The sequence below is a fragment of the Eumetopias jubatus genome, unplaced genomic scaffold (assembly GCF_037043125.1).
Source record: "Eumetopias jubatus isolate StellerSeaLion01/CBP00866 unplaced genomic scaffold, mEumJub1_p1.0 scaffold_1, whole genome shotgun sequence".
Classification (NCBI taxonomy): Eukaryota; Metazoa; Chordata; class Mammalia; order Carnivora; family Otariidae; genus Eumetopias; species Eumetopias jubatus.
The window spans coordinates 179,948,362-179,969,341 of NW_028274807.1; the positions used below are offsets into that span (position 1 = coordinate 179,948,362).

At 40.2% G+C, this 20,980-nt stretch overlaps 1 protein-coding gene across 3 annotated transcripts in view; it reads left to right on the forward strand.

Moving 5' to 3' along the window:
- The window catches only part of FOXP1 (forkhead box P1), a 489,745-nt gene that overhangs the window by 160,899 nt on the left and 307,866 nt on the right, over positions 1–20,980 (forward strand). For 2 of the 3 annotated variants that reach the window (XM_028101748.2, XM_028101750.2), the window contains exon 3: positions 8,466–8,525. The gene's annotated coding sequence lies outside the window, so the exon portion shown is untranslated. Of the gene's footprint in view, positions 1–2,361; positions 2,511–8,465; positions 8,526–20,980 lie in introns of those variants that run through there. The other variant, XM_028101749.2, reaches the window with a different exon arrangement.

Consider the following 20,980-nt stretch of genomic DNA (forward strand, 5'->3'; position numbering starts at 1 on the left):
TCTCGCGTTTCATCATCTGTTCCGCTGAGATGAAGTGCATATGAAAAGTCAGTGACTCTGAATCCATCTGTTGTTATTATTTTCCACTGATAATTGGCTTGAACAATGAAATGTCTGTGTCTGCAGCCTTTGAAACTGTACACTCTGTTTATTTTCTGGAGGTCTCGCTGCAACTCCCCCCGCCCCCATTTTTTCCCTCCTTCATTCTCTCTCAAGCTTACAGCCAGTGGCGCTTGCGTGAGGATGACATCTTTGACTCTGTGCATCAGTATGTGTCACTCAGCATCTAAAGCTTGCGTACGGATTTTTGTCACAATCCCTGTGTCTGTGCCGTTCGCTCCAGGATCCAGCCCTCTTGCCACAAGAAGCTTAGCTGGGCCACAATGCATGGATCCCTTACCTGGCTTGTCGTCTTTATTTCACTTTCCTCATTAAAATATTAATTTCGAGTACAGTATCTAATACCTATGGAATTAGATACTACCTCTAATTGTATAATATATTCAGTTGCATCCAGGTTTGCACGATACAGAGCATTAATATTGGATTCCACTAACAGCACTTCCATTAGCTTGCTCAACCAGTATGAGATATAGATGAGCTAGGAAGCATAACTACCCGCCAGAACTGCCAAAACAGTCATTAGAAGCTCCATTGGGATGGACAAAGGCTTTTTCACAGTGATATACTGATTAAATTTTGTTCTATGGTTTATTTGCATCAAGGTTAGATCACTATCGTCTGTGGAAGGAGGTTATCTAACACCTTATTTGGAAGGTCATTTCAAGACAAAATAGTGAATAGAATAGGCATCTTTAGTTTCTCTGGGAACCCCTCTTAGGGAGAACCTGTGTTTCTTTCGTTGGAGGGGGTTTTGGGAATCTTTAAAACTATTTTTTTTCTCTTTTCTCCAAGTTATGCCATAATATATGTTTGAGATGGGGTTTTTCTGCTTGTTAAGTGATTTTTTAAAAAAATTTTTCAGTAATATTCATTTGCTTTTGCAGTAGAATGATATAGCCAGAGAGCAGTGTTGTGTTAATAAAATAGAACTTGCTTTTGAAATAGAAAGCTGCCTTATTTCCCTTGGCTGGCATAATTGCACTACATTCTCCGAGGCTGTGAAGGATATGTGACCTACCCTTTTTGGTCCAAGTAATAATGTAGACACATCCTATAGAATAGCAGTGCTGGATTTGCCCCCATAGTACTATGTGGCATTAGAAGGAAGTAGATGAACATAATCTTATTTATGTTTCAATCGAAATCATTTAATACTGCAAAAGTTATTAAAAAATAATTAAGTTACTAAGACCAACATGTAGCTGGAACATACAGTAAGAGGTTAGAGGTGAGTACGATGACTCCCTAGGCTGAGGAAAGGCAGTAGTGAATTCTTAGCGCCTGTGTGTTTTTCCTTTTGCTTAAATTCCTCGGTTCTAAGGACAAATTATGTTGAGGTATGGCATATTTTCTGCCGAAATGGAGAAAATTGTTGACTGTAATTATGTTATTTAATTGAAATTATAAGTGGTTGAGGCCACTCAGTTAAAAGCGTCCTTTCTAATATATGGGTAATGTTTTTAAATGAGTGGTCATAGATTGATGACATTTGAAAGGCAGGCATTTGGGATGTATTTTTGGAAGACTCAAATTATGTTCCTTAAATCATTAGTGAACTAAAGAGTGTAAAGTGGCATGGGTTTTTTGTTTGTTTATCTCCTTTAATTAAATACGTGTCAGTGTTATATGTGTGCCTATATACACATGTATATGCATGTACATGCATGTGTACAGAAGTGTGTCTGTATTTTATATTTTATATAAATTTTTGTACATATATAAAATAGACCTTTCATAGGTACAGGTCACAAGGACCGGTTTATAGTGTGGCAAAGCACAAAAACAAAAGGTATATTGTTGGTGAAGAAAGTGATTGTTGATAACTCTCATTGAATGTTAGAGATTTCAAGGCAAGCTAAGGTAAAACTCCAGTGGTCTGTCTTATGCGAACTTCTTTTCAGAGTAGCTGGAGATAAAACAATAGCACTATACCCTCTCTCCCGTAACACCCCCCCCCCCCCACTTCAGGAGTGAGTTGTTAATTACTAATGAATGCAATTCATTTTAATTGTTATTATAGCAACATCACATTTAACTGTCTCCTGTTTAGTCAGTCCTTGTGCCCTGGAACCGGTGGTGTCTCGTCAGAGAGAGGACAGGTAGAAGGCACAGCAGGCGTCTGATTGAGCCAGTTATTCATTTGCTGAGTGTTTGTGTTTATGCAAAGGGGCCTCTTCCTGCATATTTAATCTAGAGTAAGGCAGTGGCTTTTGTTGTGTTTAGCCCACATACCTTCAGTCCTTCCTCACACGGCCGGCAGCTTGGAGCCCTGAGAGCCCGCAGGCTTCCAAGCGCTTGTAGTTTCTCCCTGACAAACTCTCAACTTTCTTCCGTTGTGTGAAAATTGCCTCTCTGGCCCCAAAGCTTTCCTTCCTCACCATGAGCCGGTAAGTGTGTGCGAGAAGCCAGGGCTGATACTTTGTTTCATTTTACAAATGTTGAGAGGCTACTTTCCTGCTCTTCTGGGCGCCTCCTGCCAGCGCCCTGGGTCCTGGTTCCTGGGCGCTTGTCAGTTGCTGGCTGCCTTGAAATAGACGAGTACAGGTGCCTCTTAGGAACCGGGGCTGAATTTTGGACTGGCAGAGGGAGCCTCTTGGAACCCCGGGCGGGCGGGGGTGGGGGGGGTGTCGGTGGGGGAAGAAAGAGAGACAGAGAGAGAGAGAGAGAGAGGAACAGCTTTATTATTCTTTGTCCTAACAAATCCTGTTTTGTAACTCTCCTGGAGATAATGCTGCCATTGTTTGCTAAAAGCCTTCAAACAGTGTGTAAGACGGAACTGTAAGAAAGCAGTGAAACTCTGCTGCTGTATTGTCTATACCCAGGCCAGGGTCCTCCCCGAAGGTCTGTGCCGGAATAGGAAGGGTTTTCTTTAGTGGAAATCGAATCGTCTCTTCATTGATATTAATAGCACACTAGAGAGGTTGGCCATGATGCTCAGAGAGGCGGTCGGGAGGGAAGGAAATCTGATCTTGCTTGGGGGTGGGGGGGGAGATGACAGCCTCTTGGCCCCACGGTGGAGGAGACATCCATCCAGGCTCAGCCTGCATAATGGCATCCTGGCTTAACTGTTTGCTCTAGGAATTTTAATCTTGAGCTGTTTGTTTTACTATCTGGGGTCTTGCTATTTTTTTTGTTCCCGTACTGTCTGTAGAAAGCACCATATTCAGGGTCTAATCCAGTCTTTTCAAAAAGTGGATTAAAAAAAAAAGACTCAGATAAATTGATGTACTGTGCACTTGGATCATTCTGCGCTATGATGGTAGAATTCGGCTTTCTTTTAGAATGTTATAATTTCAAAACTGAATTGCCACAACGAAGAAGGGACAAGCCACCCAAGGAAGATATGTCCTATGTAAAGATATTTCCGGGACTAGGAATTGTGTCCAGGGTCTCAAAGAAGGAGTTTGCGTTACCAGTTAACTGTTGCCTCTGCTTGAGTAACTCTTTTCAACAGAAGAGTGTGCTGTTCCCCCGCAGGTTGGAAACTGTGAGAATTTAAATAAAATTTCATCAACCTTATTAAAATATGTAGGGAGTTGGGTCTTCTTGGGTACAAATCAGTCTAGAGACTTAGAAGCATTTATTAACAGTGAGGCTGCTGTAGGTTTTTAATAATAAAATTACAAATACCCTATCTAATTGTAAGTATATGACTTTTATACTCGGTTTTTAAGGGGAAAAATACTTTTTTTTTTATGAGGAAAAGTAACTCCGTCAGAGCACCTTCTGTGATTAGCGCTATTGTATTCTTAAATTTTGATTGATAGAGATAATAGTTTTCACTTAAAAATACAGACAGGTACTTTAACTTTCCATGACAATAGCTATTTGCATTTCTTTTATCTTTTTGTTTAACATTTGTGGGGGTTGGGATGGATTTGATTATTAACTCTTATTGCACACTAAAGGTAAATCTAAAACAAAGGCTTTGTTAGAGCTTCAAAGAGAAAACAGCAAATATTGTTTTTAGGTTTCAACATTTAAAGGCTGTTAAGGGATACCTATAAAATATTTTCACATGACCATGACCAGGGTTTTACTTTTCTGTAAGGTAAGCGAGAGGAGTTCCTCCAAAAGAGATGGACCAGTGTGGAGCAGCTGGGGGTGGGGGGGGGTGGGGGTGCTGACAGCCTGGAGCAGTTTCCCAGGGCGCGCCTTGCCTGGCGTTGCCTGCGCCATGTGGCTTACCTTGTAGTGTTTTCGATTTTTCTTAGGAGAATGGACCCCAGAGTTAGGTTCCACGATTTGGTGAAGAGTCCCAGAGGGTGAGGAGAAAGGAAGTAAAATGTTCCTCGCAGCCACAGGAGGGGACGTTAGGGAATGGTGGTGGATTTCTTTGGTAGACAGAAGTAACACAAGTAACAGAGCCGGAGTGATTGTAAGCCTGGGAGCCTGGCCGGTGTCCCAAAGGCCTGAACTCTGCAGCTGCTCCTTTCCCTTTCCATTCTCCTTCCCTCTTTTACTCTGCCCCTGTTCTGTGCTCCCGGTTTCTTTCCCTCTTACCTCTTTTTCTCCCTTCCTTCCTGCCCTCTTTGCTTTTTCTTTCTGTAAGCCTCACTCAATATTGAAGTTATTAGAGCAGAGAAAAAACTCTCTGTGGTTGATTTCTGAGTGGATTTTCTTGTCTCGAGTGCAGAAAATGAAGTGACCCTCATACTATCATTTCTCAGCTAGGCAAATTTGTGTTGATATACTCCTGTTTTCCTAAGAAATCTTTGAAAAACGAGACATGAAAATCCACATGAGTTAGAAGTCTCTAGTTAAAGAAGCAGGCATCTCTTGGAAACTGGCCCATTTAGACCTTCTGTTTTCTTAGATGAAGTACATGTCCTTTGCTTGGAATATTTGGGGTATGAGAAGCTTGAACTTTTTTCCTGGGCTTTCAGAGAAGGTCTTCTCTAACCAGAGACAAATCACTAAAGCGCCACCTTCCTTGTGGGCCAGGAGCTGGCTGTGACATCCTTTCATTCCCAGTGACACGTGGGACCCAGTACCTTCTCAGCCCTCATTTGGTGGACTGAGGGTTAAGATAGAAAACGTTGGTTGTCTTTCCCAGTCCCTTTTGTATGATCGTGTAAAATGAAACATAATGCAGAAATCCTGATGTAGATCATTTCCTTCAGCTGCCATGGAAGAAAGGGGGGGGGCATACTCTTAGTGGGAAAAGTAGAGTGTATATTGTTCATTTTCGGTCTTGTGAAATGAAGTCAAGTTACCTGCAGCTTGGTTCTGACTACGCCATACCAGTTGGCGTCATGTATTATTTCTCCAACAGGTGAAACGAAGGGCAAAATACACCCCTACAAAGTGTGACGTTGTAGCACTATGGTAACTTAAGAGGTCCACAGACAGTGGGAAGTTCTTAAGGGGTGGGGGTTGGGAAGGTAGAGGAAGACCAGAGTTGCTGCTGAAGATCGGTGTCTTGCTCAAGGTCTTTATGGTCAACGCATAGATTCAGGTGGGCAACACTCTTGCAAACAGTAGTGGGGGGCCACACCAGGAAGAGTACTCGTGTTCACGGGATCTTAACTGTACGGAGAATGACACGAAGGAAAATAAGTCATTTCTATTTGCCATATTCCTGGCTCACTTTTAAAACCTAAAACCAATAGGAAACTTCAGAAAGAAAGAGAAAGACAATGCAATTCAGATGGTAACAGCATTTTAAAAGAAGACGAGTGGGCTGGAGGGGAATATTTTTCTTTTTATATTAAAAAAAAGCTTTACATAACCATTTAATTTTAGTTTTGATGTGTGTGCGGTGAGTAAGCATTCAGGTAACTAGTTGATATGATAAGTAAAAGTGATTGTTTAAAAAAAATAGCGAACTGCTTTGGAAACGGAATTTTTACATTTTGGAAAAAAAAAAAAAGAAATGCAGGTTGTTCTGCTAGTTGTTGATTTCTGATTCTTCCAGGCTCCTCATAATGCAGACTCAGGCCCCAGTACTACTCCCTAATTTTCTTGTCTGTTATATTGACACATTTCATTTAATTTAGCATGATGGCAAACAGCTGTTGAACTATTAATCTTTTCTCTGCAAAGCTAGAAAAATATCTTTTAGATTACTTGGCTAATGTATACTAAAAACTAAAATCAACAGAAATAAATTAATGAGCGGTCAAATGTGCATATGCATTAAAATTTATGGAACTTCACGATGGAGAAAAACATGATTTGTATCCCACTGCCAGGTTTTTTGTGTTTTGTTTTTTTTTTTGGTATAAGTAAAAATTAAATGTAGCCGATTTTGTATCGCTTTAGTAATTATAAGTTGGAGGGTCAGTGGTATAATTTTGTTTCCCTAGGGGGAAATTATACTTGTAAAATCTGTGAGGGTAAATCAGCGTATATTTTTGTTCTGTTCACTTACACACTGTACTATGTAGACAGGTGCATAGAGAAATAGGCCCCATTCTTCCCTGAAATCCTTCTACAGGTTTGAATACATGGCTCGAGATAACTTTATTCAAAGTAGGCATTTTCAGCAGGTTTTTTTTTTTAAATTAAATTTTGATAAGGTCCAGTTGTTTGCAGGCCTATATGATAGCAATCTCATCTGCATTGCAAAGTCAAATACTATAGATCTGACTGCCAAACATGCAAAAATAAATGCAACTCAATAGGTGAACATGAACATTAGTTTAGAGCACACACATTGGAGAATATCTCAAGTAAAAAAGGAGGGAGAATGGCCGTTCTCGCCTTGACTTCAGTAGGATCTGCCAGAGTTCACTTCCTTTCCATTTAAGATTGCATGCCTGGTGAGATGGCAATTTTTCATGTATAAGATTATTGCTGTGCCTTGTATCTAATGAGCTCTTGGGCTGCTTTGCAGATCTCCCCATTACCCTGAGGATCCCAACATCATTGCTCCCTGTTTTCTGAGCACCATTTGCCCTGTGACAGAGTTCTCACCGGTAGAGAAACCAATCCTGGGGACACACATCAGCAGTGTGTCTCAAAATTTTCATTTTCAATTTGAATTGTTTTGTGTAAAAACAAAAAGGTTTGGGGCAGGTTGCAAAATAGTAATTTTAAGTCCCAGAGCGAGGGTTTTCCCCCACCCAAATGGTGAACATTTATGGTGAAAACCTCCAATTTCCTCTTACAGTAAACATGAAAATTATGATTTCACTCAGAGCCTGCATTTTTTTTCCAATCTTTATGGCAAGAATCTGCATATACTTGCTTGTGGAAATGTCATAAATTGGCCTCAGATCAATTCCTCAAAGATAGTACTCACCAAAGTGCCACTTTCAAATTTTAGCCCTTGTGAAATAAGATTTAACTCTTCTCAATAATGTTTGCCTTTCCACATTCGGGGCTGACAGCAGAGGGATAAGCAGGGATATATTCTGTATAAAATTAAAACCACTTCATTACATATTGTTCTGAAGAGTGAGCAAAAGGATATTAACATTTTAGTAAAATGACGATACGATCTTAGCATCTTACAAAAAAATTACATGAGCATTTGGTCAGCTAATGTGGAATGAATCCTGTACCCTGTCGGTAACTTGATCTAAATTAATAAACAAATGTTTTTCTTTTCACTTGTGCCATATGTTGATCCCAGTTACATGGGCAGAAAGAGGCAGCTTGTAATGTTTCTTAGAGGATTACACACTGTTTTGCATAAGAGAGTATGCAGATGCAGGAGTAGATGTGGGATAAAACATGTTCCAGTCTTTCTTTGTGTTTTAGGGAGGTCGGTTTCAATTGTTTATTTCATCTGACACAGACCATTTTTATTTAACTTGGTAGATCTGGTAGATAAATGCTAAGTGGAAAACATAGTGTGAACAGCTTTCACCAACTGATTAACCCCCTACCCCTCCCCAGACTTGAAGATCTTGGTGCTTGTATTCATTTTGAAATGTTCCAGGATGGCATAAAGCATCTTGTCTATAAGAACTCACTCTCTTCCTAAGGGGGGGTGGGGAACAAGCCTGTGCTTTAATGAAATCAGAGATGTTGTGGATGTTAACCAAACAGACACGTTCAAGGAGCAGTCTGGTTTCCAAAAACAAAGGCCTATGAGTCACGTATTATTGCACCAGAAAATAAATTGATAGATGACAAGATGAGAAAAAGTTCATATGCAAAATTTGAAATGTTTCACCTTTACTTTTTCCACCTACGTTGTTTTTGTTGTCTTGAGGAGCTCACAGGCCTGTGCGCCAGATCAGTGGTCTTGGGACTTGTTTTTATTAACTCTGAACGTCGTTTGCTGTGCAATGTAACGGAGTTCTTTTGTCGTTCTTGCATCTATCCCAGGCAGATGGGTGGTTGCTGCTGTCTCTTGACATTCGGATTTTGACGTTCTCTTTTGTTTTCAGGGTAAGAAGTGACCTTTTGAGGTGACTATACCTGAAGATTGCTTTCCAGAAGCCAAAAAGGTAAATGCAAATATGATTAGTGGAATTATATCTTGGCCCGTATCTCCCTCCTTCTAGGTCTATCTTAATTGAACTCTTTTCCGATCTGTGTAGCCACCAAATGTATGTGCGTGCATTTGTGTGTAAGTCCGTATGTAGTAGTGTCTTTTGGGAGATCTTTCAAGAAAAGATTGCCCTTAAGAAATGGTCCGCAGAGTCTCTTTCCCCCCAAAATGTTATCAAACTTTATCTTCTTTGTCAAAGCTGAACTTTTTTTTTTTTGGCTGTTGTCTTGGTGGGCTTAAAGTTAGAAAGGAATATTCACATCACAAAAGTGGTGATTCATAAAAATGAACTTGCTGCAAACATGAGTAGCGCATGTCAGTGTTCTGTGCCGAAGTGGTGTCATCCGATTGATGTTCATCTGGCGGCTTTATAATCACCTTCTTTCAGAAATTAATAGTCAAGCACCATAGCAACCCAGCACATTGATGTAACTGCTGAGCGGCGTGGGGCATATCCCTGTGATGTCAGCGCTAGGCTGCCTTGTTCTCTTGACCTTGCTTGAAAATCAAATGAGTATTTGATTTTAAAATTAGAAGTTTTCAGAGACACTAATGTAGCTTGATGAATTAAAGCTAAATTAAATTTTCTCAAACTCACTTTTGGGAGGGGGGACAGAAAAGCACTCTGTTTAAAATGGTTATAGATGCTCTGTATTTTCTTGATTTCCAAAGGTCTCTTTCTGGTGTGGCTGTGGTCATCTGACACAAGTTGATCTTGCAGGTCATTTTCATGGCTGAGGTTTCTCAAGTAGCATCTTCATTTTATTTTTGAATTTTGGCCCATAACATCTCCATTTGCTTTAGTGGATTTGTGTCTGTTTTAAAACAGGTTCCTTGCTGACCTGGTTGCACTGAGTCTTCACTCAGATATTACTAAATTGAGTTTATGAATTTGTAAGACAGAGACTTCCTACTCTTTAGTTGAACATGTTTTGGGTTTTTTTGGAACCCCCTTTATAACATGAAGATCCTTAGATCACTTTTGTTTTTAATCTCACCGAGCATTCTGGAACTCTAGGACGCCTTTTAAAGGTATGGATTTGTTTTTAGAGTTGCATTCTAGCACATTTGATTGGAGGCGAAAAATCCAACTTCCTGCATTTCACCATCATTGATGTTTAAATGAAACCTTTGTGGGAAGTACCTGATTGCCCGCCGCGGAGGACAGTCTCATTTGTACACTGCAGCACGGAAAGGGTGGATCCCAGCTAGTATTTGGGGTTATCAAGTCAAAGCACTTCCCTTTGCTGAGACTCAGTTGTCCAGTCTTAAAAAGGAAAGCTTAGTTAACTTCGGGGATCTGCAAACTTTTTGTGTAAAGGACCATGCAGGAAATATCTTCTGTTTTGTGGGCCATTCCGTCTCTGCCACAGCGACTCAGCTCGGCTGTACGTTGTGTCTCCTGGTCTCCATGAGCCCTGCGAGATCTCAATCCAAGACGTTCCTCATGCAAAGCTGTGCCAGGTGTTTAACTCATCTCGTGCCATTAGCTAGCAAAGATTTCTAGCAGAGCTCAAAACTGTGATTAAGCAAAGCTGAAAGCATGGTTGAAAAGATGAAATGTTCACCATGAGAGTTGTGTTACCCCGACAGCTTCAAATAAGGGCATCCTGAGCAGTTTTCATTGTTTTCTTTGGAGTCACCTGTAAGCATGAATTATTTTTCTTCTGACTTGATGCCTTTATAATGCCTATGCTAACACCCATGACTTGAAAATGGGCATGTTTGAATGTGTGCGATGTGATTTGTTTCCAATTCTGTGATACTGTTCAAAGTTTAAATATCGTGAGACAGGGGCAAGTTTGGGGGAAAAAAAAAAGGTTCCAACTAAATTTTCATTAGTTTTGACTAAAGAGAGGTAGTCCATGGGGAGAGAAAAAAAATCTCTCTTTATAATTAATGTCAAGGACATGGTGTATTATATGGTACGATATACTGCAAATGAGGAACTCCTTGTCAAATTTCAGCAACAGTGAAAAATTTTGTCCTTCTGATGGCTCCTGTCATGACACAAAGGAAGCTGAGTAACAAATTCATATAATTTTTCTTTTAAACTTGACTGCTAGGAATCTCGAAGGAAGAGTTTTTGTTCAATCTCTCTGTATGGTTTTTTCCCACTCCAACTTATTGTGATTGAGATCTTTTTAAATAAACTTCATTTTTTCTACCCCCAATTAACATTGGGTTATTCTTATTCTTCTACAATATCAATTCCATCATGCTTATCCCTCATTTCAAATTTTATTTTTTTTTTTTAGAAATTAGTGAAGGTATAGAGATTTAAATTATAAATCACATGTAGTTTTTTTTTTTTTACCTTTTAACAAGCTCAAAGATCCTTCAAAAACTAATCCTTATTTATTTTGATCTCTTATACATAAAGGAAAAAAAGCTTTGTTAAAAATGTAAAAAAAAAAAAAAGTCTGTAAAATGTCTGGAATGGCAACTGTTTCTTCCCGGGGAATAAGCCTTAAACACAGAAGACCGCAGGGCGCCTGGGTGGCTCAGTCAGTTAAGCATCCCACTCTTGATTTCGGCCCATGTCATGATCTCAGGGTTGTGAGATCGAGCGCACAGAGTCTGCTTAGGATTCTCTCTCTCCCTCTGCCCCTCCCTCCCCCTCGTACATGTGCATGCGTGGGCACGCTGTCTCTCAAAAGCAAACAAAAACCTGAGAAGATCATGCTATCCAGTGATGATGGAGAAGCCAGCACCATCTCCACACCATCAAAAAGAGGTAGATTTCAGATGCTGGGTGCTTCTCAGTATATGTCATGCCACATTTGAAATCTGGGAATCATTAAAAGCATAGATGCAAGTAAATATGCCTACATTGTCACTTCGGGAAAAACTACTTATATGCATAAAAGTGGCCAGGCAAATTCAGAAAACAGATGAAGCCATTTTTCAAATTTAGATTCAAAGGTCTGAAGAGTCATAAATAACAGTCCTCTTACTTGGTAGCAATAAAACAATTTTTTTTCCAAGTACATCTGAACACTCTACAAAATGGCTTTGGTGCTAGTATGCTGGAGAGATAGGCAGCCATGATTATAATCTCCACTTTACAAACTGGGAAGGTGGTCCCATAGACGATCAGTAACTTACCCATGGTCACACAGAATGTCAAGACTGGACCTAAAAAGACATCTTGTTCAGGTCACGGTTATATTGATGTCATTTTATCATGGCTGCCTTAGTTTGGTGGTTTAATAAAGGTTTATACATCATTTTCTCTCTGCTTTCCCCCAACATTGGCATTGCACCTACATGCATTTTTGCTTGAGATTCAAATTCAATTTGTAAAATTCATATTCGTGTATCAGTTCTGAGTGGTATTGGGAGTGGATGGTAATCTTCAAGCCCATATAGATTACAATTAAATGGTTATTTTTAAACGTTTTAGGCATCTTCAAGTTTCACATCTTATGTGCTCGTTAATTGTTTTAAATTTCTTTTTTATGGTCAATTTATTTGTGAGAAAGTTAAGAAACAATCTAAAAGAAAGTATAATTGCAGTATTCTCCTACCCCCAATTTGAGCCCTTTTTTGTTGGATCAAGGAGTATAAAGCATCCTTATAGACTATTCATTGTGTCTTGCATATTGCAGATTATATCTTGGTTACAAATAAAGGTAAAATGGCTATTTGGCTATTTAAAATATATCCATTGGTTCTTCTGAAAGTGTGTATTTATTTGATTTAAATATTGCCAATAACATTCAAAGTTAAGTCCATTTCAAAATGACCTCTTTATAGCATTCCACATTTGAATCATGTTACTTAATTTATCAAGTTGTTGTGTAGACATAACAGTGTCTTCATTGAGCCACCAGATAACCACCCTAGCTGATTCACTAGTCTGTTCAGTTAAGCACTGGACAGTGCTTTTCACTCCCTCCTTCTCCGCATACACCCATGCCCAGGCTTAACAATCAGGGTAAAGACTAGGCTGGTATTAGCATAGAGACTGCAACATACAATGGCTTCCATAAAATGGAAGTTTACTTCTCTCTTATGTAACAGTCTGACCAGTGTAGCCTACCTGGGCAGGTTCTTTCTCTCTTTTGCTCTCCTACCTTGGGACTTTGTCGTTATTCACATGGTTGAAGCATAGGGGAGAAGTCCATGGCAAGCAGTTTTCTTTGATGCAAATGAGTTAAAAATTGCACATATCCCATCCATTGACTGTTAATTGGTAAGATTATAGTCCCCTGGTTGCAAGAAGCCGCAGTGGCTGCTGGGAGTTGTGTCTACCAGGGTGGCCAGGAGCATGGGGGAATTGGAGAACAGGTTTAAGGGGACAGTTCAAACACAACAACTTGATTGCTTGAATTGCCCCAATCCGATGATTTCTTTCTTTTCTTTTCTTTTTTCTTTCTTTCTTTCTTTTTCTTTCTTTCTTTTGTCATTCTTTCATTCTTTCAGTCATTCATTCATCAAGAGTGCACACTGCATACATATATAAATTCCTACTGTAGATATTTACTGATGATTATGTGCTAGTTGCTAAGATCATAACACGACATAAGAAGGACATGGTCTCTGTCCTCATAGAGTTTATTTTAGAGAGGGGAAGACCCAGATTATGAACGATGATGATGACTAGTGTTAGGAAGGGCAAATATTGGTTGCTGGGAGAAAGTGATCTATAATGGGGAGACCAGGGTATCAGGGATTTTTGTATTTTAGCCTTGTATGGAAGCTATGTTAGCTTAACTTGATTTTCTTGTATCTTTCATGCCAATGCTGTTATGAACATTATCAGACATGTTAATTTTGTTAATAGCTTTATTGAGATATAATTCATATCAAAATACAGTTCACTCACTTAAAATGTACCGTTTGATGGCCTTGAGTATATTCCCAGAGTTTGTAACTATCATCCCAGTCTGGTTTCAGAACATTTTCAGCACCCCAGAAAGAGACCCCATAACCATCAGCAGTCACTGTCCTCAACTCAGCACCTGACAACAACTAATCTACTTTCTGTCTGCATAGATTGACCTATTTGGGACATTTCCCATAAATGGAATCCTACAATATGTGGTCTTTGGTGAGTGACTTCCTTCACTTAGCTTGATGTTTTCAAGGTTCATCCCAAGCACTTAAATCTGTAACTATCAGAAAATAAATAAATTTGTAACTCTCTTACAACCTCAGAGTTGTTTGAGGTCTTAGTCCTAAACCCAACAAAATGGTGACCTGAAATATTCTTACAGGGGATGGAATTGGGGGAAACATGACTGTCCTCATGTTGTTTATATTTTCGTAGAACTGACTTGGCCTCCCAACAGTTAAACTTCAAAATTTAAATGTTTGCATTTTAAGTTAGCTGTTTTTAAACATTGTTAACCATAATGCTAAACTAACTTACTCTGTAAACAAGAGCTGTTTCTCTTGAATGTTAGTTTCAAAGAAAAAAAAATTTTAAATATTGATTTCCAGAGAAATATGCTCAATAGAGTTCGTTTTCAAGCAGAAGCCACTTGTTGAAATGTACATGAAGGCGTATTTAGTAGTAAAGGCAATCTCTGCAGCGATTATCAACTAGCCATATTTTGCACTGTGAACAATCAGAAATACAAAACCGAATAACAAATGGTTTATTCATCTTTTTAAAATGATGTTTTTGTTCTTCCATCTGCCAAGGGCACAAATATCCCAGTTGCTCACCTTGAGCATCTTAGGAAGAGATTCTCAGTTTAGGTGACAACATAACAGCTTAACAGAGATGTAGGAAGTATTGCCTTACTTTGGCAATTCACAAACCTCAGGAAGAAATTTGGAGCTTAACTGTACAAAAACAAAACCCTGTTTAAGGTTGCAGATCTGTGTTAACCTTGACTGCATTACCCAACTCGTATCTAGTAACATCCAGAACTTTAAAGGAGCAAATGTTCAATTGGTGGTAGAATCCTTATTTTGAGTCCATTTTAAAAGTTGACCTTCTGTCCAGGGTTGAGTTCCGATTTGAAGTTTATAGTACCTTTTGAAAAGACTGCTGGTGAGTGGGAGTTCACAATTGAAATATGAAGATTAATCATTTAAGTTTGTACTTCTCTGTCCTTGATCTGAACTCTTGGACTTCTGTAGCCTTTGCATGGTGGGTGTGGGGAGGGGAGAAGAATGAAAAAGCTTGAAGTCTTTATGCTCTGTTCAAATGTACTCTTTTTGAAGTGTGAAAATCATGCACATTTTCCCTTGAATTTTGTATATTAGTATGTATGTAGTATATAATTATAAGTAATTAGATGTTTTGTTAATTATCTGAAAGTGCAGTGACTTATTTAAAATTACCTATTAATTAAAAAAACAGTCTTGCGTCATCGGATGAATGGTGATGATTTCAGTCTGTGGATTGGCATGGTACTTTAATTCCTCGGCCTATCCCTCCAGGCCTCTTTTTTCTGGAAGTCTGTTTCCCTTTCATCGGGTCCTGACTGTCCCTAGAGGTCAGAGGAAGTGCCCTAAAATCTGTTCAGTACAGATGACTTACCTTAAAGTTTATTTAGAACAGTGATTTTCAGAGTGGGCCTTGGGACCCATTTGTGGATTAGGAAATCTGTTTAGTGGATTGTGCCCAAGGATTTTGAAGAAACGGAAGAAGCATACAATAGAGTAGAATAAAATAGAGGAAACTTACACTGTCTAATATGGAAACCACTAGCCGCATGTTTTGCAGTGTGATTAGCCCAAACTTAATATGTGCTGTAAGTGTAAATTCGACAGAGTATTTAAAAGACTTTGTATGGAAAAAAGATATGAAATATTTGAATTATTATTCTCACTTGATTATACATGGAAATGATCATATTTTTATGTTAGGTTAAATAATATAAATTATTAACCTGAATTTTTACTGCTTCAGTGTGGTTACAATGACATGTGTGGCAGGCGTTATATTTCTAATGGACAGCATTGCCCAAGTTGGTGGGGAATCTATCAGTGAATGACACCGCCATCAAGCCCTCTGCCCATGGTTCTAGGGGATGGGGACAGGCAGGGAAATAAAATACAGATACACAGTGATAGGTGCTGGGTAGGAAATATAGAGGGGTGAGGGAGATCAAATTCCCTGAGGAAGGGGTTCCAACTGTAAATAATCAGGTTAAGTCTGACTGTGAAGTATGGGAGCATTGGAGCAAAGATTTAACATGTTCTAAAGAGAGCAAGTTGGCTCGTGTGGCTGAAGTAAAGTCATCAAGGGGGAGAGGTAGTCAGAGGCAAGGTCAGGAAGTAACAGGGCTGGGGGGTGCCTGGCTGGTGCAATCAGAAGAGCAAGTGGCTCCTGATCTTGGGGTCATGAGTTTGAGCCCCAGGTTGGGTGTAGAGTTTAAAAAAAAAAAAAAAAAAGTTAAATGAATTTTGGGAAAGAAAAAAAAAAGTAACAGGGCCAAACTGAGTAGGGCATGAAAACTCACTGGACTCAGTCTTTTAGTAAAATAGGGAACCATTGATGGGCTTTGAGGAGGGTCAGGATCTGATCATGCTTTAAATGGACCACTCTGGAAGCCATTTTGAAATTTGCCTGTGGGTGAACAAAGCAAGGTGATAGGGAGGGCGACTTGTTAGGAGGCCACTGTAATCCTCCCAGTGATAGAGGGTGGTGGCTGGGATCAGGATGGCAATAGAAGTGCAGAGAAGTAGTTAGAGTTGCTTTTGGTTTGAAGGAAGAGCCAAAGGGTTTCCTGGTGGAATAGATGTGGAATTTGAAAAGGTTGCATCAGGGATGACTCTGAGATTTTTGTGTAGTATCATCTGAGGGATTGCTTGTGAGTAGAAAGGAAAGAGTGGGAAGATGGAGGCTTTGGGCCCAAGCAACTGCTGGGAGGATGGAGCTGCCATTAACTGAAATAGGGAACCCTGTGGGGGAACAGGTTGGAGGGTATTAAAGGACAAAAAAATTAATCTCACTTGTTAAACATGGTAAGATACACTTTATTCAGGACTATCACAGTAGGTGTTGGGAACACTCCCGTAAGATTTTATGCAGGAGAGAGATTGGGCTCAACTCTGAATACAGCCCAGGCAAGTAGGAATTTATAACCAGGGAGCAGAGTGGGTGTCCGTAGATGGAGAATTACCAGAGGAAACATCGTGGGTAAGCAGAGGGTCTGAGCTACACAGATCCAACAGGGCTCTTGCTAAAGACAGGCCAGGATGATCAGACACTCCCTGGGGGATGATGGCGGATGAGGAAACCAGTCAGGTATCAGCAGTGATCAGACTGAAGGTGGTGGAGGGGCTTGTGGTTAAACTGACTTAGCAGGGTTCTTGCTAAAACTGGATTTTATAGGGAGGTGCCCAGGTGGTTTCAGGAGGCTGACTAAGGTTTGGTCAAGCCAGGAGTCTTTGTCAGGGTGGATGAGGGAAGTGGGAGAAACCGGGAGTATAGCTGTAGACACATGGGCTTTGAGCTGTTTATTATTCACCCAGATTGAGCTGTCAAGTGGGCATTTGGATGTGTGGATCTAGAAATGTCCTAGCTGAGGCTACCAATTGAGGACCTGTAAGCATGTAAGTGATATGTAAAGGCATGAACCTGGGTGGGCTCACCAAGGGAGCCATGGTGTAAGTAGAGGAGAGTAGGGCTCCAAGATGTGTGTTCTGAAGCCAACACCATTAAGAGATTTGGTTACAGGATGTAGAGAAGTAAGAGGCAAAGCTGGCAGGAAATTTTGGGGGTTTAGATATACTGGGAGCCCACTGAGGACATTGTTTAAAGGTAGAGGGCATTGCGGTGCCTGAGTGGCTCGGTGGGTTCAGCATCCAACTCTTGGTTTCAGCTCAGATCTCGGGGTCACGAGATCGAGCCCTGCGTCTGACTCCATGCTCAGTGCACTTGGGTTTCTTTCTCTCTCCCTCTTCCTCGCACTCTCTCTCCCTAAAATAAATACTTTAAAAAAAAATAAAGGAGAGCATTGTCAGCTGCATCAGAGGTGGCTAAGAGGTCAGAAGAGATGATGACAAAAAACAGACTGTTGTGCTTGTCAACATGGAAGTCATTTATAACCTTAACCAGCGTCAAAAATGTTTTGACTCTCACTCCCACAATATACAGTGGCTTTGTACAACTACCGGGGTGCTTATGGTAGGCATTGTGAACGGTTTTTCTGGGGATAGTCCCTGTTTATCACTGTTACTTGTTAAGGTCATCACATGTACCCCCACCCCTTGCAGCCCCACACGGACAAGGGGCTAACTGGGGTACTTGGTCACGGTACAGCCTGTCACGTGTAATCAGACAAAAATTCACTTCTGCACAAAGGAATCCTGCGCATTTTGCCCCTTTCAATTCCTTCTCTACTCCATGGTTGAGATAGTACTGTTTAAAGAAAAGGCAGATGGGGCGCCTGGGTGACTCGGTTGGTGAAGCGTCCGACTCTTGATCTCAGCTCAGGTCTTGATCTCAGGGTTGTGAATTCAAGCCCCACACTGGGCTCAAAAAAAGAAAAGAAAAGAAAAGGCAGAGGAAAAGGGGGATGCATAAAATATGTTGTTTCAGTCATCTGAAGTACACCACAGCTTGGTGTGGTTAACATGGTCTCCAGATTAGTAAAGTACTAGTTTGTGCCTGAGCCACATGCCAGTCTGTCACCTTCACCTTATACTAATCTAGGTAGTCTTTGATGGGCTTGTCTGCCTTTCAACTCAACTAAAAGCATCAAGGATTCTGACTTATTCAAAAATTGTGAAATACAGTGAACATTCTCAAGATTTCTAGGCTGGTCCCAAATCTTTAAGCATCTAGAAAACTGTAGGTCAAATAATAACAAAGATGCTTTCTCTCTTTAGGTACTAAATCCCATTAAGGTAGTATTGGGTGAGGTAAGAATATTCCCTCTTTGTGGAAGCTAATAAATGTCCTTCTTAGAGGAAGAAAATGTTGGAAGAACAATTTCACTGGTGGCCGCCCCTGACCAGTTCAACATTTTATCAGTATCCTGCCGGGATTTTGTATACATAGATTTGTTTATATGTGCTCGTCCTGCACACACTAATTTGTTTCCTATTTTTTACCCTTACACTATCACAAGTATTTTTCCAAGTCATTACATGTTATATATAAATCTTATTTTACGATACTTTGGCAACCTCTTTGTTGTGTTGTTCATCCCTGCAATGGTGGGGCCTCCGATATTTTCCACTGAGTCATGATGGCCAGGATGTCTAAGTTGGCCATCTCAAGATAGCTCAGTCTCTTGAATTTGTTTTATAAATGATGTTGAGATTTTAGATTATCATCGAGTTTCTCCCTCTACTTCTAGATAATACTAAAATTAAACTGAGCCACATAAAATCACCCCTTGGGGTCAACTGTATGCATTTTCCACGATTAGGTGAGGTACAATTCACATTACTTTTGATTTCAAAATGTCTAGACTTTAAGTTGCTAGGCATTTTTTTTTTTCCTGATCTGAATTGTTTTTGGTATTTTCCCCCTCCCCCAACTTGATTTTCAGCCTGTGAGCTAGGAATTTTCTGTTCTTTCAAGGGTGAGCCATTCACCTTCTCCTTGTTTTATTTCCCCGAACATCACTCCTTTCTCTTTCCCCAGGGCAAGCCATTGCTTTATGTTTGCATTTGCTTCTCCAGAATTTGCTTTGGTTGGGTTTCAGTCAGTTTACCCAGAAAAATTAAAAATTACTTGCAGCTTTCAGAGTCTAACATTTTAAGTTCTTTTGTTCACCATACCTCAGCAGTATCATCATTAATGGTGTAGGCAACAAATGTTTGAGTTCCAGTGAGGTTCTCTGTGTGTTTAAAATTGAGCTGTACACCACTGTGCTTTGTGGCCGTGACCCCATCTAGTTCTAAAATCCCCCAAACGGCCTTTCAGTGAAGTAGTCTTAGAACTTCAGAGAGGACCAAAGAATGTGGGACTTGACTGGTTTCTTCCTTGTAATGTGCGAAAGATGAAACCGACATTCCAGAAAGGGACATGACAGACCCCAGGCCACTGCATAATTGCGACCCTCTGTGTTGGGAATCCCCTGCTCTTCTCCCACACCTCTTCCTTCCTTTTATGATAGAATACCCCAAACAAGTGGAATTATTAAAATATGACTATTAAAACGTTGGCTATTAAAAAAAATAGACCTGACAAAAGCCAAAATGTGTGTGTTTTGTTTTTTTTTTTTAATGTAGATGGCCCTTATCTTGGATTTCATTTCCAGCACTATCTCCTTTTTCCAGCAATGTTAAGGGAAATGACACCATTTACAAGTGTTTCAGCATATTAACTATGAGAAATGTCCCCTAAATACCTTCATCTCAAACAAACAAAAATAAATAAAAATAAAAATGTTCATTTCAAGGGCGCCTGGGTGGCTCAGTCGTTGGGCGTCTGCCTTCGGCTCAGGTCAGGATCCCAGGGTCCTGGGATCGGGCTCCCTGCTCGGCGGGAAGCCTGCTTTCTCCCTCTCCCGCTCCCCCTGCTTGTGTTCCCTCTCTCGCGGTCTCTCTCTCTCTGTCAAATAAATAAATAAAATCTTTTAAAAAATGTTCATTTCAGAAGATGCCCATTTTCCCCTTTCCTCCCCACTGTCAGGCCCTCCTTCCCCCTCTGTCTTCCAGCTTCTGGATTGGCCACTCCTCCTCCCCCTTGTACACAGTGGTGTACAGCCCTCTCCTGTCTCTCCCTCTCTGTCTCCTGCCTCTGAAGGCTGAATTTTTTTTTTTTAAACAAGGCCATTTGATGAAGATGTATGTAAAAGTAGAATGTTCCTGCCAGTTGACTACTACTGTGCATTTTCAAAATTGTTGAGTGTTCTGTGTAACCTGAGAATTTCAGTGTCCACTGCCCTTACCTGACTGATCCGTACAGAGGAACACCTCCCGTGTGTGGGTGCTTTGCCCTGGGCTGAGGCACAGGGAAGGATAATTGTGTTTTGCCTGTGTTTCTTGAGGTACACGCTGTCTGTTTGATTGGAGCTACTTACGCTCCAAGGTCTTGTTCTCCCTAGCTCTGGAGTGGGGTTGACATCCTCTCTTTATTTCCTTACATGGGATAAAAATACATGAAGACCAATATAGAATTGTCACTGGGAACTTAACTAGCTAAGTTCTTACTATGTTATTAGTAATAGAAATAGAGTAGGAAATTCCCACGAACTTCGTTTTATTTTCTGATGACACATGTTAAACCAGCTCATTATAGGGAATTTGAAATTATAGAAAAGTAGACCAAGTATAAAAGAAAGAATAATCTAGAGTCCTGACCCTGAGAATAACGTAAATTTTCTGTCATCCTTTTTTCATTGAATGTACACATATTTAACAAAATTGCTGTCATCCAGTATATAGAATTATGTTTTTAAAATTTAATATTACACAGTGAGTATTTTCCCATGTCATGAAGTATTCGTAAAGATATCTTAAATGATTACACACTGTGTCACCCTTTTG